Source organism: Marmota monax, unplaced genomic scaffold (genome assembly GCF_021218885.2).
Source record: "Marmota monax isolate L192 unplaced genomic scaffold, Marmota_monax_Labrador192_F-V1.1 WCK01_AAM20220418_F8-fsc00108, whole genome shotgun sequence".
Taxonomy (NCBI): Eukaryota; Metazoa; Chordata; class Mammalia; order Rodentia; family Sciuridae; genus Marmota; species Marmota monax.
Genome location: NW_026694593.1, coordinates 4,184,661 through 4,204,906, shown reverse-complemented (window position 1 = coordinate 4,204,906; position 20,246 = coordinate 4,184,661). Strand labels below are relative to the sequence as shown.

The 20,246-nt window shown below is 37.9% G+C and overlaps 1 long non-coding RNA gene across 1 annotated transcript in view; it reads left to right on the top strand.

Moving 5' to 3' along the window:
- The window catches only part of LOC131423303 (uncharacterized), an 85,080-nt gene that overhangs the window by 51,309 nt on the left and 13,525 nt on the right, over nucleotides 1–20,246 (top strand). Inside the window, exon 3 of the long non-coding RNA XR_009224663.1 lies at nucleotides 1,231–1,315. This is a non-coding gene — a long non-coding RNA (uncharacterized LOC131423303). The remainder of the gene's footprint in view (nucleotides 1–1,230; nucleotides 1,316–20,246) is intronic.

Below are 20,246 nucleotides of genomic sequence, written 5' to 3'. Positions count from 1 at the left end.
GTTGATATATATTATAAAAATTAGAAAACATTTTGATAAGTGAAGAAAAGAAAATTCAAATATCTGTAAATATACTAGCCAGAAATAACTACTATTAATTATTTGGCTCACTTTTAATTATTTGATTGACTATTTTTTCACACATACATATTTGTTTATGTGCTTATGTACCTTCCAGACTATGTGCTTCTTGAGAATAGGGAATGGGCATTATTTATCCTAGTATTACTTAGAGACCAAATGTACTACTTGGTACATAAAGGTGTCCAATTAATGTCAGTTTGTGTTGAACTGAAAGAGGAGCAATTTCTTGACTAATAGTCCTCTATGTTGACCAGTTTCTACTTTTTCACAGCCTGCTCTTTCCATATTTATCTCAGAAGACATGATTTCACCTGAATATAAATGGAATCTTAGCCTTGGTAATCAATGAATTGCTCTTTGCTTATCCCTGAAGGCAATTCTCTGCATTTTATCCATTGTGAATGTATAACACAAATTTTAACTAAAGATGAGTGAAGTTACCTAGATTTAAAACTTATTTGTGCAATATGGTCATCAGAGTTTGAGAAGGAGCGGAAGAAACTATTGGCAAATGATAATTACAGGATTTCAAATTCTATCATCATTAGGCTATGTGTTTTCTTCTAAGAACTACCCAGAGGGAGGTAGAGTCAGTATTCATTCTGTAGTCTGTTTCCTTTGGATGCTTGATTTGGGCCAGGTTGTCGTGCTTCATCAGAGCAATGACATTTTTAAAGGTGTGACCAAGACTGTAGGAGTGAAGGGGAGGTGGAATTTGCTGAGCAAAGACTAATTTCCTTGAGGAGTGAGCTGTTGTCTCAGAGAGAGGAAAGGGGTTGCAAGTAAAGACTGCCAGGTGAACATGCCCTTGATATCAGCATTCTCCTAAATGAGGAGATCAACAACCTTTTTCTATAGAGACTAGCTAATAAATATTGATAGGATTTGTGGGCCAGATGGTCTGTCTTGCAACTACTCAACTAACTCTGCTGTTACAGCATGAAAACAGCCGTAGACCATATATGAGTGTGATTGTGTTTCAATAAAACTTATTTATGGAAATTGATCTTTGAATTTTATACAATTTAACATGTCATATATTTTTCAACCAACTACAGATGTAGAGAACATTCTTAGCTTATGGCCTAAAGTTGATGATAAGTTTGAGATAGCTTATTACTTTCTGCTCCTTTATTTACTTTTCAGGAAGATTCTTCAGGAGATGAGAATCTCACGGGTAAGAGAAGGACTAGAAAGTGTGGAACATCAGAGACACTCATTTTTTTGAGAGGTAAAAGGGCACATATCTGTGAATATTGGTATGTGGGGTAGTAGTTTATGATTTCTCTGGTATGTATTCCACAGTTTACAGGGTTGGCATGAAGAGTTTCCCATCATAAGTTTGGTTAGTGGTTTTTCCCTCTCAAAACATTTGGCTTTATGAGAAAATATTTCTTTGGTATGTTTGACGCTCAAGATTTTTCAGTGCCTCCTTTCCATGTGTTGGCAGAAGAAGGGAAATTATGCTCTCTTTTTTGCCAACCACAGTGCTCTGTGTGCTGATGTACATCATTTCATTAATCTTCATAACAATTGCATGACTTAGGTATTATTACCTCCATTTCACAGATGAGAAAACTGAGGCTCAGAGAAAATGTATAACTTGTTTCGTATCACTTAGGTTTTAAGTGGAGAAGAGAAGATTCAAACTTATCTGCTTCTTTCTAGGAATATCCAGGTTCTCATGCCATCTTTGAATACTCACTGTTTCCTGATTGTGTGGATGGCAGAATGATGTGCCTATATCACCATCTGCTGAGTCTAAGGGAAATTCTACATATATTTTTTTCTTCTTTGCTCTTTCTGTCCTTTCCCCCTCATCTTCCATGTTACTTCTGAGAGTTCTTTGTAGCTTAGGCCCTATGAAAACATAGACACAGAGACACACACACACACACACACACACACTCACACTCACACACACACTTACTATTGATGGTCATGATTAAAAGACAGTGTATATTTGTCTTCCTTGGCATTCTCATGTGTTACGTTTAAATTTTAATAATATTATATCAAATTTTTTATTGTTTGGGGATCAATTACAGTGTTAAGCTATATGAAACTTCCATTTTGAAGTTTCTACCCAATTTGATCTTACATATCACTGTTACAGATATATATTAGGTTTGATAGTATCATCAGATCACTGTGACCAATTATAATATCTTAGAGCTATAGATAGAACTTCTAAGGCTCTTGTTTCAGACATAGAAATTGCTAATAACAATCTATAAACTTTTATAAATGCATTTTACTTTTTCTGTTCAATTACCCAACTTTATGAATGATAAGACTGGAAAATGAACCAAACAGGCAGAGAATTAAGGATGGAGCATTGGAGAACAAAACATCCATGTGCAGGCTGTAGTAGAGGAACCCTGCAAAAAAGCCTGAAAGGGTATGAAATCATATTGTAAAGGTTTGAAGTGTAAATGGAAGTAGGGGAGTTAGAGACAGAGATTCTCATGGCAGGATCCTTGATTTTCTTCTGTATTGGGTTCTGAGGATCACTGGGCAGATTCATAATGTTGATTGGTAGTTCTGTGACCTATATGAGACCCTGAATGTCTGAACCTGTTTATTGACTAGACATAAGTAGATTCATATTGTTTTCTTGAATTGGACTTGTGCCATCCATGTGTTAGTTCTGACTCTGATCTTCCCATTGTCTTTCACTACCACTGTCTTGACTAATACTGGGTTTCTGATGTTTTCTTGTTGTGGATTCAGTCTGTATAGATGATTGTCTATGAGATGACCTAGATTGTCCATAAATAGACTCATATTTCTCTGTGGTGAGCCGCTTCTGCCGTTTCTGCAGACTATGGTCGCCATTACAAGATGGCGCTGGCTCCGCTGTGGTCTGTGACAAACAACTCCTTATTTGGGAGAGTTGGCGCATGGTTTTTCACCACCCTATGAGAAAGCTCCACGTGGCAGCTTCTCATTGGGGCTTGAGATGCTTTATTAAGGCTGGGAGGGGCATCCGAGAGAGAGAAGAAGAAATATCAAGGGCCTGAATAAACTGCTGAAAGAAGATTCCTGAGTTGCGTCTTCCTTGCGGGCAAGGGGTCGCGACATTTCTCTTTTATTGGGATTATATTCTCTATGAGTAGACCCAGATTGCCTATGAGTAGATGTCTACCCTTGATAGAATCCTGGGCTGTCTTCTGATTTCCTATGCTGAAGTAATCTCTTTCTCTTGTGCTAGATCAAACTCCCTATGGCCATGCCATGCCTAGACTTATCAGGGAAGAAAATGACTCTGTTTCTCTGTCTTTTGATTTTCCTTTTGGGTCTGAACTATAACTAGATCCTCTTTGTCTACTTATGTTGGTCTCAGTCTGTGTAAATGATTGTGTGTGAGTAGACTGTGAGTATTCATAGCTGTCTCTTATTTGCCCATGGCTAAATTGTATACTTTTGGTGCTGGATTTTGGCTATCCATGTGTAGGTCCAGATGGCCTTCCAATGTATATCTGTTCTTGATAAGAGTCTGAATGTCTAGACCCGTCTTCTGACTCTTGTGTCTCAGCTCTCTATACTCTGACTCAGTCTATCCATGGATGGTGATTGGATCTTCAGTGTGTGTATATACTTGATCCAGAACTTATAGATACAGATTATCTCCAAGAAGATCTGGAATACCTAGAACAATTTCCTGGTTGTTCATAAAAGTTACATGTTATATTGGACTCAGATTCTCCTTGACTGGATCCATAATATCCATGGATTATTGTCTGGCCATGTTAACATCCTGACTGTCTAGAAAAGGCTTCTCACTTTCTATGGCTATCATCTTGACTTCCTCCTGTGTTGAACCATGGTTGCTTATGATAATGTTCAGATGATCATTGGTGAAAGGTGTCAGTCTATGTCAGTCTTCCTGATTGTCATTCACCATCACTATACTGACTACAACTGAATGCCTGTTTGCTGCTTATACCAGTAACAGATTATGTGGATGTAGATCCTGAATGTTCACTGCTATCTCCTATCCATGGTTAGATCCTGTCTCTCTTTTCTGCTGGAACAGACTTTTCATGGGTTAATACTGATTCTTCATCTGAGTTTCCTGATTGTCCTTCATCAGCCTGCTATAAGTGGATTCTTGTCTACTTGTACTGGCTTGAGAGTATGTTGGTAATGACTATCTAGGAGCAGACTCCAAGCATCTGTAGTTATCTTCTGTGTCTTTGTGTTTTACTGGACTCAGATTCTCCATGATTAGACCCAAACTATCCATGAATTTATGTCTGACCATTTTAAGACAGAACTAATCATCCAGAGCTGTCTTCTATCTGTTCATGGCTGGCTCTTTCTTTCTGGTGTTGGGTTATGATCAGCTGTGTATAGATTCAGACTGACCATTAGTGGATATCTGGCTCTAAAAAGGCCTAGAATTGAAAGTGATAGAGATTTTCTTAAGTTTCTGTAAGTGGATTTTTTTCTTTTTTCCCCCCCTCTTGTGCTAGAGCCCATCTGTCTTTGTTCATATTCAGACTGCCCATTGGTTGATTCTGACTCTCTCCCTCTGTCCACAGTTTGTATTTTGTCATCATTGTCCTGATTATAACTGAATCCTTGACATGTGCTTATAGTGAATCCAGAATGTGTTAATAATACTTGTCTGTAACTTTACCCTTAAGATTCAGTGCTGCCTTTTGATTGTCTATAAGTGGACCCATTTCTTTCCCTTGTGTCTAATACAGGCTATTCATTGGAAGATCTGGGTTGCCTCTGAGTAAGTGACAATCCTTATGCGTTCCTGGCCTAAGTTTTGACTGTTTGTGGCTAGAACCATCTTTTTTATTATGCTGGATCCATACTGCCCATGTTCATATAGAGCTTGTCCATGAGAAAAGAGTGACTAGCTATCTTAGTCTCCTGATTGCCCTTTATCATTAAACTGAGTACAATTAGATTTCTGCTGTCTACACTACTGCTGATTTTATTCTGATCCTAGCCATCTTACACCTGGATTATTTCTAGAAGGTTTATAATTAGCTTTTTCCTATATCTAAGGTCTCTCCACACCAGTCTTTTTCCTACACCCCTGCTGGATTCATTTTCCAATAAACAAGTGTTATTATCTCACCTGCCTTAAATCTCCTTTGCCTATAGAATATATTCCAAATTTCTTAAGTTGGCATAAAAACCTCAAAATCAGGCATGAATCTTTTTTTTTTTTAAGCCTCCTTCCCTACCACTTGTCTCTTATGGGATTTGTTCCTTTGAATGGTGCCAACCATCCTTGATCACTTATGGCCTAATATCTTTGTAAATGCTATTTTCTCTATAATTTTCTTCTCCACTAGACAAATTGTCTTATATATTCTGTAAGATCTGGCTGGAAATGTCTTCTCTTTTATAATACTCTCTCTGACTTCTCCTGCAATTCAAGTCATTCCCTCTAGTGAAATCAACTTGCATCTACGTAGGGTTCTCCTGTAGCACTTGTCATACATTATAATTGTTTGATCATATGTCTGTCAGTCAACAGTCCCCATCCCCAGACCCTCATATCCATGCCAGTAAGATATGGTTAATAGATATTGTATGAGAAATAATTTATAATGGTTTGGGAACTGTAGGGAAGTAATAGACTATCTTATTGGATCCACAATATATGATAGCCTATTAAAGGCTCTGACTCTGAAAAGCTCTGTAATATCTGAGACTCTGTGTCTTACTGGAGTTTTTAAAATGTTTTAAACACTGGAATCCTTTTTCCATAATTTTATTAATACATTGCCTGGAGCCATCCATGAACTGTGTGTGAACAAAAGCGATGTTGAAATCCTTAGGCCGGAAAGCCTCCTCAGGAACTCCCAGTAGCAACCCTGCTGGTTTGAGAATGTCTGTTTCATGTAGTGTCCTGCCTAGCTCCATCTCAAGTTCAGCACAGCACCAGAGATGGAGTGACCCGCTTCAGCCACACAGCATCTCGGAGATGGGTGTGGCTTGCTAAAATGCCAATCAATCTGTTTACTGCAAGACCTCTGCCACACTGAGAACCAAGCACTGAACCAAGACTCTTCCCGCTGAAACATTCTCTCTGCCTTTGATTTATTCCCCCTTAAATAAAGAATCAGGGGCCCTTTTTCAGTTGTTCAGTTCCAGCTCCTGTCAGGACTGGAAGACCCATCAGACGCTCCCCTTTTATATCTAATTTTTGGCTCTGACTTTATTTCTTACTGATTATTTCAGACTTTTTATTTCCCAGATGACTCACACCTCCTGAGCAGGAATCTACCCTGTCCAGGTGTTGGTCACCCTGATAATACATTATAATTATACATAATAGTGGGATTTGTTGTTACATATTCATACATGCATGCCACATAACAATATAATTTGCTCAATATTGTTCCCCAGAATTTCCCCTGGAACTCTTCTTTTTGAAGAACATTAGTTTTTAGTTAAGGAACTCAGTAGGGGAAATGCTGCTGTGTATCAGATATTGCCTGGAATACACACATGCACAAAACGATGAACATAAATCCATGTTTTTGCTTTCTTGTCAGCACCATTAGCTTTTCTTACATTTCACTTCTCCCTATTTGTCTCTTCAGAGACTTTTACTATTTAATGAGTCTAGCAATCTTGTTGGAAATTTATGGTAATGACCCTCAGGGGACTGATACTCAGGATTTAGCCCTTACAACAAATAAGTTTTTGAATGTTGTTAATTCATAGGTTATTAACAGTTTGCAGAGTAGTTAGTTATTATTTAGAAAGGCTATTTCCTTGATTGTATGCAAATTACCATTTTAACCAGTGACTTGAATGACAATGTGAATAGATGACAAATAGGTTGTATTATGAGATCCAGGAAGAATGAAGATTTGTGGTGTAGAGAGAGAGAGAGAAAGACAGAGAGAGAGACAGAATAGTTTAAATGAGCCAGCCATGTTATATGGTATCCAAAAAGTCCATGTAATTTTTTACTGCATTTATAAAAGTATGGCGTCTAGATGAAGGGGTGGTCTGTGGTATTCTTTTTATATTCTACACTAGTTAAAACCTTACTTGAATTATGTGTTCAATGCTGGTTGCTACTTTGAAAGAGGGTTGTAGACAATTTGAAGCATGCTTACTGTGGATATCAAAAAAGTGAGAATAAATACCATGGATTACCTAGCAGGTACAGAGAAGAAATATATAAGAGTTAAGAATGCAAGATGCATGTAGTTCCAGATTCCTGTACTAGTGAAAAGGTTGGCCTTGGTCAGGCACAGCTGGATGCACTATTGCTTATAGTTTAGGAGGGGAGTTGACTGCTGTATACATTATTTATGAAGGGTTTGGGAGTGGACAAACATCAGTTGGCAAAGTAAAGAGATTGAGTTTGCAATCAAAGTTATAGTCCTTTGATGTGAGAAATATCCTGTATAAGGCAAATCACTTGGAAAGACTGAAGATCATTAGTCTGAGGGCCTGAAATAAATTGGTTTGGCCAGTGGCTTTTTTGTGGAGACAAGAGAATTAGTTAATTGTAGTTACACAGAATCACCAGCTTATTTGTGTTTTGTATTTGTATTTCTTGCCTTGGTATAGCCTGGGGGAGGATAGTTAAGCAATAGGAGATAATTTAACAGTAGAAAAACATTTTTTAGAGCTGAGAACTTCTATATAACCAGAATAATCACTGAGATACATACAGCTCCAGAATTCCTTCAAGTGTGGCCTTATGTCACCAATGATGTACTTTTATGTTGAAGCCATAGATTCCTTGATTAATTCTAATCTTCTGGTCATGAAAACCCACTGGGTCTCTTCATCAGTATTTTGCTTCTTAGCATCCCTGAAAAGTGACTAGCTTTCATAGTTTCTTGTAGTTTCCCAGGGATTGTCTCTATTTTAAAATTTACCAAACAACTTGGAACAATCTCCCAAGGCTGGGTCATGCATTTCTTAAGATTATCCCTAGTACTGGTAAGCACAGCAGCAAAATTATGTATAATAGACCCTTTGAGTCTTAATTATTTCAGGGTGAATTCCCTTCTCCCCTGGAATTCTTCACAAAAGGTTAGAAGTATTGTTTGCACTCTTCAAAACTTTTAATCCATTTTCCCTGGAATTTGACTCTTCTTCTACTTTTCACTTTTTCTTTGTTGAGACCCATTAGTACTCATGCAGAGTATATTATCATTCAAAATAAGTAGCACTGAATTAATTGGTAGTGTGGGTATGTTTCCACTGATACTTGAATTTTTATTTTATAATTCTTAATAAAAGTCTTTTTGAGGTAAATTTATACGATGGGATTGACTTAAATAAAACCATTGTTATAGGGTGACTGCTTAGAAAACACACAAAGACCAAATTTGAAACAAATTAAAGAATTTTATTTTATCTGTCTTTTCCTGGCTGGGGATGCTTCTGCTGAGCCCAAGTGACCTTCTGATAGAAGTGTGCCAGGCTGTCTGTGGTTCCAATATTTAAGGAAGAAAACCAAATCCTATAGAATGTGTGAATTCCAAGCAAGCAGGTTACAAGGACTGAAAAAAGCAGTTAGCAGAGTAGAATCAGACAACCACATCCTGGATTCAAGCACAGTTGAGGTTGTACAGCCTGGATTCGAGTACATTTGCAGGTATATGAAGCACAGAAAAACAATTTTTTAGTACTTCTTAAAAATAGCTTATATTGGAGCTGGGGCTGTGGCTCAGTAGTAGAGTGCTCATCTACCATGTGTGAGGCACTGTGTTCAATCTTCAGCAGCACATAAAAATATATAAACAAAGGTATCCATCTACAACTAAAAAAAGAAATCTTTTTTTTCCATATTTTTTATTGTTTCCTATTTTTATTTCCTATTTTTATTGTACATAATGGTGGGATTCATTGTTACATATTCGTACATGTACAATATAACAATATAATTTGACCAAATACCATTCTCCAATATTTCCCCATTCCCTTCCCTCCTCCCTCCTTGGGTATCTTTCCACTATTCTGTTGATCTACCCTTTGATTTTCATGAGATTCATTCCTGCCATCTTTCTTTTACCTTAAAAAAAGAAATCTTAACAACAACAACAGCTTATATAACAGTTTCACATAGGACCCATAAAGATGGAGTCACTATGGCTATACTTACTATTTTATTCATCTGTATTTTCTAATCTGTAATCTATAACTTAATCTTAACTCAGACCATAACACCATCATTTGTTATGTTGGTCTCCTTATTAGGCCATAAACCAACTTGGAACAATGTCACCTGTAAAGGCTTTGGAATTTGGCCCACTAACCATTTGAATTTGCCTCTGGCCCTTTCATTTCCAGTCACTGACTTGGAGCTCTGACTCTGATTTCTTATGCTTCAAGTGAGGATAATAATGCCTATTTTAAAGGCTGTTAACCTATTAGATAAGCTAATTGTGTTAATTATCTGGCATGTACCTAAAATTTTAGTTATATTGAAATGTATATCTATTATTATTTTATACTTCTCCAAGTTTGTTATCCTAATTTGTCTTAATTGGGTGAATTTCTATACTTGTTTCTCTTTCTAATAAGGAAATGTTTGTGAGTGTAAATGTCTTTCTGGATGAGGGTCCTATGGAGTAGGACTCCTTTCTAAACTACTTAATACCATGATACATTTTCATGTCTTTTTTTTTTTTTTTTGGTATGGGGATTGAAATCCAGCCCTATTTCGTATTTTATTTAGAGTCAGAGTCTCATTGAGTTGCTTAGTGCTTTGCTAAATTGTTGAGGTTGGCTTTGAGTGATCCTCCTCCCTTAGCCTACTCCTGATAGGCTGGGATTACAGGTGTGCGCCACTGCGCCTGGCCCTTTTCATGTCTTTTAAAAGATAGAGCACAATTTCAGATAATTATGACTTGTGAGATTAATACCTCTAAATATTGCCATTTGCTTTTTGATTTCTTCTGTATTTTCAGACCTTATGGATGAAAACCTTACAGGAAAAACAGCGAAAAAATTAGGCACTTTATAAGAAGAAAATTGAGGATGAAAGTGGCAACTCAGTAGTTAAAATCTAAAAAGTTGTATTCATCCTTTTCTTTTTTTGTCCCTGGCTGACTTCAGCCATAATGTGTTCTGTGCTTTCATTCTTTCAAATTAATGTGATCTGCCATCTAAAGTCACTTCATAAATATTTCGTGTGGCTTCATTTGGGAGACATGCTTAGAAACTTCTCTGGGATTTTGGAGGCCTTCTTATGGAAACTTTTCAGCAGAGAGGATTGTATATTTGTGGCCCATGTTTTTTCCTAGCTGCAGAGCACAGGATGTGGACCTTGCTTTGCAGCTTAAGCCTTAATCTCCCCCCCCACCCTTTTTTTTAGTTATAGCCTGTGGTTATTTTCTTCTTTTCCATTAAGGCCTTCAATTGTCAGGGTTCCCAAGTCTAATTCCCAGGTTGCTTTTCTTCTCTTAAGTTTTCCCACCATACTAGAGTGTTCCCCTTAACTCCTGTGATCATTTCATTATCTTGCTTAACTTTCTTTATCTTGATAAACTCTCTTTATCTTAAACTTCTGGCATCTTGAGGTCTTCAGTATTCAGGGCACTGAAATCTAATTTTGACATGTGGGAGTGAAGGCAGAATTGGGAAGCAATTTCCAAGGAGTCCTCAATGGTTTGAGGAACAGGAAACGTAGGGAGGAATACAGGTTAGTCCTTTTTTTTTAATATCTATTTTTTAGTTGTAGTTGAATACAATATCTTTAATTAATTAATTTATTTTTATGTGGTGCTGAGGATCGAACCCAGGACCTCACACATGCTAGGTGAGTGCTCTATCTCTGAGCTACAACCCCAGCCCTTGATGTGTTTCTCAATGCGGTTTGCTAATATTAAGAATTTTTGCATCTATGTTCATCGGTATATTGTTCTGTAGTTTCCTTGATTCATCTTTGTCTGGTTTTGCTATCAGGGTTATACTGGCTTCATAGAGTGTATTTGAGAGTGTTCCCGCTCTTTCAGTTTCATGGAATTGAGAAAGACTGGTATTAGTTCTTCTGTAAAGGTCTGAGAGAACTTTGTTTTTGTATTGATCTCTGAGCTGCCAGTTGGAGCAGCTTAAGATTAAAATCATTTGGTATTAACACTTAGCTTTCCTTCTCACTAGTATGAGGTGGGTTGGGTTAAGAAGTACTGTCAGTTGGTGTTTTTTCCACTAAGACCAGTTTAGTGCATTTTTGGAGTATAGTTTCTGTAGCATTCTGTGAGGGGAGTTCCAATAGGTGGGGCTTAGGTCTAATCAGGCCTTACAGGCTTTGTTGGGTGGTATCTGCTTGGGAGAGATTAGATCCATAAGCTGATCTCTGATGTGATTCTAGTTTTCAGGAGCCTCCCAAGAAATCCAACCTTGGTGCAGGGGCCAATGCTCCATGAGCACAGCCTTTCTGGGCTTAGTCCTTGAGAGTATATTCACCCTTGCCTGCTCACACTCCTGGCCCATGAGCTGCCAGACTCAAAGAAGAAGTGATGAGGGCATTCCTTTGCCCTTCCAACTTAAATCCCCCAGGGTACAGTCTGCTCTGTGCCTGTTTCACTCATGTTCCCACCAGAACTAGCCTTGGTCACTTGATAGGCACCTGCCAGGGTATTGTGGCCTTGTCATTTCTTTCTTCTTGATCTCCAGGGTCCCACAGTTGCTGTGATTGTTTGCTTGCCCCAAGATGCTCCCTCAGCTCTGTGTGGCAGTTGAGGTACAAAGCGTGCTTTTCAGGCAACAGCATACAGTGTAGTCTCTGGATCAGCTAAGATTAGGCAGCATTTTTTATCTCAGTTTTTTCTGAGTACCCAAACTGTGTTTTTCCACCCTCTGTGGTGAATTTGATTCACTCCTGTGGTGAATCCATGCTGGTGGCCCACGGGCACTGCTGGGTCAACACTGATAAATTCTTTGTTTGTTTATTGTACCCAAATTTCTGAGTCTCCAAGCCACTTTGATTGTCCAATATTCAATTCTAGAGAAGCCCCTCTTTCAGCCAACTTGCTGAGAAGCTGTGCACCTGCTACTTTTGTCCCAAGCTACAGCACAGCTTGGAATGCAGCTTTCCTCTCAAAATCCATTTTTTATTTTATTTTTTTTTTGGTACCGGAGATTAAACTCAGGAGCACTCAGTCACTGAGCCACATCCCTGGCCCTATTTTGTATTTTATTTAGAGACAGGGTCTCACTGAGTTGCTTGGTGCCTCACTTTTGCTGAGGCTGGCTTAGAACTTGCGATCTTCCTGCCTCAGCCTCCCAAGCTACTGGGATTACAGGCTCAAAATTCTTCATCTTTTAAATTTTATAAAGTTATTAGGATATGACTATGTATCGGTCATTTTATATTCATTTTTTTTCTGGGTATATGGTAAGCTTTTTCTTTGTATTAAGCTATTTTTTCATTTCAGGGAATTTTTCTATATTATATATTTGGTTATACTTTTTCTACTAAGTATATTTGGTTCTTGATGAAGGTTCATTAACTGTTTCATGTCTGTCAACTTCTCATTAATGAGTTTAATCTTTGTCATTTTCTTGTGCATTCATTAGGAGTATTTCAAGCCTTTTCCACACTGCTAGTAACTTGATTTTTCAGTAATTCATGTTTTAGATTTACAAATGTATTTATTTTTGGTTTTCTTAACTTCCAATTTCCCTTTCATTCTCTCTCTTTTTAAACTAATCTCTTCTTGAATATGTTATGTTACTGAATTTTTATTCTTATTAAAATTCTTCTATGGCAGTTAACAGAAATATTTACTTGGGTTGTTTTCTGTTTTTCTTTTTTGTCCATTCATACTAAGCTCCTTTCCCCACCTTTTCCCCCATGTATTTTCTCTAATATGTTTGTATTTGTTGTAGTCCCTGGCCTGGCATGGAGTTACAGTTGGGCCAGTATTTGTGGTCTAAATAGCATTTGCTTTTTCTCATTCCATTGGTCTTCATTTCTTTTTTTCTTTTTTTTATTTATATATGACATCAGAATGCATTATAATTCTTATAACATATATAGAGCACAATTTTTCATATACCTGATTGTATACATAGTATATTCACAGCAATTCATGTCTTCATACCTGAACTTTGGATAATAATGATCATCAGATTCCACTATCATTAATAACCCATGCCCCATCCCTTCCCCTACAACCTCTCTGCCCTATCTAGAGTTCATCTATTCTTCCCATGCTCCCTCTCCCTGTCCCATTATGAATCAGCCTCCTTATATCAAAGAAAACATTTAGCATTTGGTTTTTTGGGATTGACTAACTTCATTTATCATTATCTTCTTTATTATTATTATTATTTTATTAGTTGTTCAAAACATTGCAAAGTTCTTGACATATCATATTTCATACATTTGATTTAAGCGGATTATGAACTCCCATTTTTACCCTATATACATAATGCAGATTCACATCGGTTACACATCCACTTTTTTACCTACTGCCATACTAGTGTATGTTGTATTCTGCTGCCTTTCCTAACCTCTACTATCCCCCCTCTCCTCCCCTCCCCTCCCCTCCCTTCTTGTCTTCTCTCTCTACCCCATCTACTGTAATTCATTTCTCTCTCTTGTTTTTTTCCCCCTTTCCCCTCACTTCCTCTTATATGTAATTTTGTATAACAATGAGGGTCTCCTTCCTTTACCATGCAATTTCCCTTCTCTCTCTCTTTCCCTCCCACCTCTCATCCCTGTTTAGTGGCGATCTTCTCATGCTCTTCCTCTCTATTCTGTTCTTAGTTGCTCTCCTTATATCAAAGAAGACATTTGGCATTTATTTTTTAGGGATTGGCTAGCTTCAATTAGCATAATCTGCTCTAGTGCCATCTATTTCCCTGCAAATTCCATGATTTTGTCATTTTTTAGTGCAGAGTAATACTCCATTGTGTATAAATGCCACATTTTTTTTTTATCCATTCATCTATTGAAGGGCATCTAGGTTGGTTCCACAGTCTAGCTATTGTGAATTGTGCTGCTATGAACATTGTTGTAGCTGTGTCCCTATAGCACGCTCTTTTAAGGTCTTTAGGGAATAGTCTAAGAAGGGGAATAGCTGGGTCAAATGGTGGTTCCATTCCCAGCTTTCCAAGGAATCTCCATACTGCTTTCCAAATTGGCCGCACCAATTTGCAGTCCCACCAGCAATGTACAAGTGTACCCTTTTCCCCACATCCTCGCCAGCACTTGTTGTTGTTTGACTTCATAATGGCTGCCAATATCACTGGAGTGAGATGGTATCTTAGGGTGGTTTTGATTTGCATTTCTCTGACTGCTAGAGATGGTGAGCATTTTTTCATGTACTTGTTGATTGATTGTATGTCCTCCTCTGAGAAGTATCTGTTCAGGTCCTTGGCCCATTTGTTGATTGGGTTATTTGTTATCTTATTGTTTAATTTTTTGAGTTCTTTGTATACTCTGGATATTAGGGCTCTATCTGAAGTGTGAGGAGTAAAAATTTGTTCCCATGATGTAATCCTATTTACCTCTCTTCTTGTTTCTCTTGCTGAGAAAAAACTTTTTAGTTTAAGTAAGTCCCATTTGTTGATTCTTGTTATTAACTCTTGTACTATGGGTGTTCTATTAAGAAATTTGGAGCCCGACCCCACAGTCTGTAGATCGGAGCCAACTTTTTCTTCTATCAGTCGCAGAGTCTCTGATTTGATATCAAGCTCCTTGATCCATTTTGAGTTAACTTTTGTGCATGGCGAGAGAAAGGGATTCAGTTTCATTTTGTTGCATATGGATTTCCAGTTTTCCCAGCACCATTTGTTGAAGATGCTGTCCTTCCTCCATTGCATGCTTTTAGCCCCTTTATCAAATATAAGATAGTTGTAACTTTGTGGATTAGACTCTGTGTCCTCTATTCTGTACCATTGGTCTACCCGCCTGTTTTGGTACCAGTACCATGCTGTTTTTGTTACTATTGCTCTGTAGTATAATTTGAAATCTGGTATCGCTATACTGCCTGATTCACACTTCCTGCTTAGAGTTGCTTTTGCTATTCTGGGTCTTTTATTTTTCCATATGAATTAGATGATTGCTTTATCTATTTCTACAAGAAATGTCATTGGGATTTTGATTGGCATTGCATTGAACCTATAGAGAACTTTTGGTAATATCGCCATTTTGATGATGTTAGATCTGCCTATCCATGAACAGGGTATATTTTTCCATATTCTAAGATCTTCTTCTATTTCTTTCTTTAGGGTTTTGTAGTTTTCATTGTATAAGTCTTTCACCTCTTTTGTTAGGTTGATTCCCAAGTATTTTATTTTTTTGAGGATATTGTGAATGGGGTGTTTTTCCTCATTTCCATTTCAGAAGTTTTGTTGCTGATATACAGGAATGCTTTTGATTTATGCGTGTTGATTTTATATCCTGCCACTTTGCTGAATTCATTTATTAGCTCTAGTAGTTTCTTTGTAGACCCTTTTGGGTCTGTTAGATATATTATCATATCATCCGCAAATAGTGATAATTTAAGTTCTTCTTTTCCTATTTTTATGCCTTTAATTTCTTTCGTCTGTCTAATTGCTCTGGCCAGTGTTTCGAGGACTATATTGAATAGAAGTGGTGATAGAGGGCATCCCTATCTTGTTCCAGATTTTAGAGGGAATGCCTTCAATTTTTCTCCATTCAGAATGATGCTAGTCTGAGGCTTAGTAGCATAGACAGCTTTTACAATGTTGAGGTAAGTTCCTGTTATCCCTAGTTTTTCTAGTGTTTTGAACATAAAGGGATGCTGTACTTTGTCGAATGCTTTTTCTGCGTCTATCGAGATGATCATATGGTTCTTATCTTTGAGTCTATTAATGTGGTGAATAACATTTATTGATTTCCGTATATTGAACCATCCTTGCATCCCAGGGATGAATCCTACCTGATCGTGGTGCACAATTTTTTTGATGTGTTTTTGTATCCGATTCGCCAGAATTTTATTGAGGATTTTTGCATCTAGGTTCATTAGAGATATTGGTCTGTAGTTTTCTTTCTTTGAGGTGTCTTTGTCTGGTTTCGGAATCAGGGTGATGTTGGCCTCATAGAATGAATTTGGAAGGGCTCCCTCTTTTTCTATTTCCTGAAATAACTTGAAAAGTATTGGTTTTAATTCTTCTTTAAAGGTTTTGTAAAACTCCGCTGTATACCCATCCGGTCCTGGGCTTTTCTTGGTTGGTAGTCCTTTGATTGCTTCTTCTATTTCATCCATTGATATTGGTCTGTTCAAATTGTGTGTATCCTCCTGACTCAGTCTGGGCAAATCATATGACTTAAGAAATTTATCGATGTCTTCACTCATCTTCTATTTTATTGGAATATAGGGTTTCAAAATAATTTCTAATTGTCTTCTGTATTTCTGTAGCATCTGTTGTGATATTTCCTTTTTCATCTCGTATGTTAGTAATTTGAGTTCTCTCTCTTCTTCTCTTCATTAGCATGGCTAAGGGTCTGTCGATCTTATTTATTTTTTCAAAGAACCAACTTTTAGTTTTGTCAATTTTTTCAATAGTTTCTTTTGTTTCAATTTCGTTGATTTCTGCTCTGATTTTAATTATTTCTTGCCTTCTGCTATATTTGTTGTTGTTTTGTTCTTCCTTTTCTAGGGCTTTGAGATGAAGTGTGAGCTCATTTATTTGTTGGTTTTTTCTTTTTTTGAGGAATGACCTCCAGGCAATGAATTTCCCTCTTAAAACTGCTTTCATTGTGTCCCATAGATTCCGATATGTTGTGTCTGTATTTTCATTTGTCTCTAAGAATTTTTTGATTTCCTCCTTTATGTCTTCTGTAACCCATTGATCATTCAGTAACATATTGTTCATTTTCCATGAGATGTATGATTTTTCCTTCCTTCTTTTATCATTGATTTCCAGTTTCATTCCATTATTATCAGATAAAATGCATGGTATTATCTCCACCCCTTTATATTTACTGAGGGTTGCCCTATGGCATAATATATGGTCTATTTTTGAGAAGGATCCATGTGCTACTGAGAAAAAAGTATATCCACTTGATGATGGTTGATATATTCTATATATGTCAGTTAAGTCTAGGTTATTGATTGTGATATTGAGTTTTATTGTTTCTTTATTCAACTTTTGTTTGGAGGATCTGTCCAATGGTGAGAGAGGAGTGTTGAAGTCACCCATAATTATTGTGTTGTGGTCTATTTGATTCTTGAACTTGAGGAGAGTTTGTTTTATGAATGTCGCAGCACCATTATTTGGTGCATAAATATTGATAATTATTATGTCTTGTTGGTGAATGGTTCCTTTTAACAGTATATAATGTCCTTCCTTATCCCTTTTGATTAACTTAATCTTGAAGTCAATTTTATTCGATGAGGATGGCCACCCCTGCTTGCTTATGAGGACCCGTGTGCGTGGTATGTTTTTTCCCAACCTTTCACCTTCAGCCTGTGTATGTCTTTTCCAATCAAATGTGTCTCCTGGAGGCAGCATATTGTTGGATTTGTTTTTTTAATCCATGTTACCAGCCTGTGTTGCTTTATTGGTGAGTTTAAGCCATTTATGTTTAGAGTTACTATTGATATATGATTTGTACTTCCTGCCATGTTTGATTATTTATCTTTTTTTTTTTTTTAATTTGGTTTGTTTCTCCATGATTAGCTTCCCCCCTGCTCTCTGGCTTACTGAGGTACTTCCCACTGTTGGTTTTGGTTATTGTTTTTAATTTCTTCCTCGTGTAGTGTTTTCCTCAAGATGCTTTGCAATGCTGGTTTTCTGGCTGCAAATTCTTTTAACTTTTTTTTGTCATGAAGGATTTTTATTTCATTGTCGTACCTGAAGCTTAATTTTGCTGGGTACAAAATTCTTGGTTGGCATCCATTGTCTTTCAGAGTTTGAAATATGTTGTTCCAGGATCTTCTCGCTTTCAGCATCTGTGATGAAAAATCCGTTGTTAACCTTATTGGTTTACCCCTGAATGTAATCTGTCTCCTTTCTCTTGAAGCTTTTAATATTTTCTCTTTGTTCTGTATATTGGATATCTTCATAACAATTTGTCTTGGCGTTGATCTACTGTGATTTTGTATGCTCGGTGTCCTGTATGCATCTACAGTTTGTACATCCATTTCCTTTTTTATGTCTGGAAAGTTTTCTATAATTATTTCATTCAACAGGTTGTCCATTCCCTTGGTTTGAACCTCTATGCCTTCCTCTATCCCGATGACTCTTAAGTTTGGTTTTTTTTATGTTATCCCATATCTCTTGGATGTTTCTCTCGTGATTTTTTACCATCCTTCCTGAGTTGGCTAGACTCTTTTCAAGATGATATATTTTGTCTTCATTATCTGACGTTCTGGCTTCTACTTGCTCCACTCTGTTGGTGATACTCTCATTTGAGTTTTTAATTTGGGTTATAGTTTCCTTCATTTCTATAATTATTGTTTGATTTTTTTTTGTAATCTCTATCTCCTGATAAAGATGCTTATTTGCTTCTTTTATTTGCTTGTGTATTTCATTTTCAATGAGTTCTTTCATTGTTTGAATTTGCTGTCTCATATCCTCTCTAAGATTCCATTCCATCTGTCTAAGGTATTCTTTGAGTTCTTTTTTTGGCCATTTTTCTGATGCCTCTAGGTCCTCCTGAATATTTAGGCTGTCCTGCATTGTTTGTACTCCTTTTCTTCCTTGCTTTTTCATGCTGCTTATGTTACTTCTTGCTCTGTTTGACTGCTAAGTTACTGTTTACTCCTATAAATTTATTTGGTTTTGTGTGTCTCTGGGGTCTCTCTTTTGTGATGGGAGACTATGACTAGAGATGATGAGTTTTGTTGCACTTTAGTGTGGATTCATTCGTTTCCTAAACTGTGTACGGATTATGATGGCATATAGCGGTCTGCGGTTTGGTCTTGGGACTTATATTTAGGTCGAATGATGTGATGGTATTGAGGTTGGTATCTCTTGGCAACCTTGGAATGTTGCTCTACTGACGAGGGATATTAATAGGAGAATCGTCTGGTGTATTTGGGGGAAGTTAAGGTCTTGGTAGCACTATATAACGTCCCAGAACATTGACCTATACATATTTAGTAAATTACACATAAACAGCGTCGAATTGCTTGGGAGGAAAGGTATTAGAAGGGAAGGGAAGAAGTCACTAAAGAGAATGAGAGTAAACAGATAGAATTCAAGGAAAGGGGAATAAGGAAATTTAAAGAAATGAAAAGACAAGAAAAAAATAGAGAATAAAAAAAGAAAAAAATTAAAAAAAGAATAAAAAAGTGATAATAAAAAATAAAAAAATAATACAAAAAATGTTTTAAAAAATTAAAATTAAAAAAAAAATTAAAAAATGCAGTCTTAGAGTTCGATTAACTTCTCTTCCAGTAGGTGGAGCTGTGCCCACCGGGCCATGCTTCTCCTCTCAGTGCACTGGAAACAATCACTATGCAGCAGCTCCTCCTCCCCGACTGGGCGGGTCTCCACTCCTGAGTGCCTCGGGCCATTTCTTGTGTCTAGTCACCTCGCCACTGGCCCCGTTCACAGGTGACGCTCACCACAATACTGGCTACACGCTAGGTCTGCTGCTCACGGGAGCCCTGTCGTCTTGAACAACTGGGCACACTATCCCTGCTTGCCAATCCCTCAGCCCCTAAGGTTGTGGAGCTTGGGGCTGAGAGCCCTCGGCGTATTTTGCTTGCCCTCCGGTAGCCACGTCCCCAGGAGCTGGTGCAAGAGTCCTCAGTTGTCTGCGCTGGTGGGAGTGGTAGCCCTGGGGTCCGGTGCCGCCAGTCCCGCGCCACTCCTGAATCCCTCGGCCTATCGCGCTCACGGGAGAGCTGGGAGAGGCCCTTGAGGTTTCCCCGCTGTGTGGAGGCGGGGGCTGGGGGATTACACACCTGTCGCCGCTGGTATCAATGAAGTTATCTCCTCCGTCTCTTTCTGATGACGTCAGTTCTCTGCCATGTTGGTATCCCATGCGAATGGCAGCATTTCGTTCCCTTTGCTGGGTGACCAAAGCAACGGGTGGGTCCTGACCGGCCCTCTCAAGCCCCGTCTCAGTCCTGTTGCCACTGCCTATGAAGGCTCGGTTGGTATTTACCTCCACAGTATTCGGCGGGACCCGGACCGAGAAGCAGTTTCCGCGGGTTCTTTAGCACTGAGCCAGAGCAGTTTGTCTGCGAGACGCAGGCGAACAGGAGCCTGAATTCGGCCGCTCC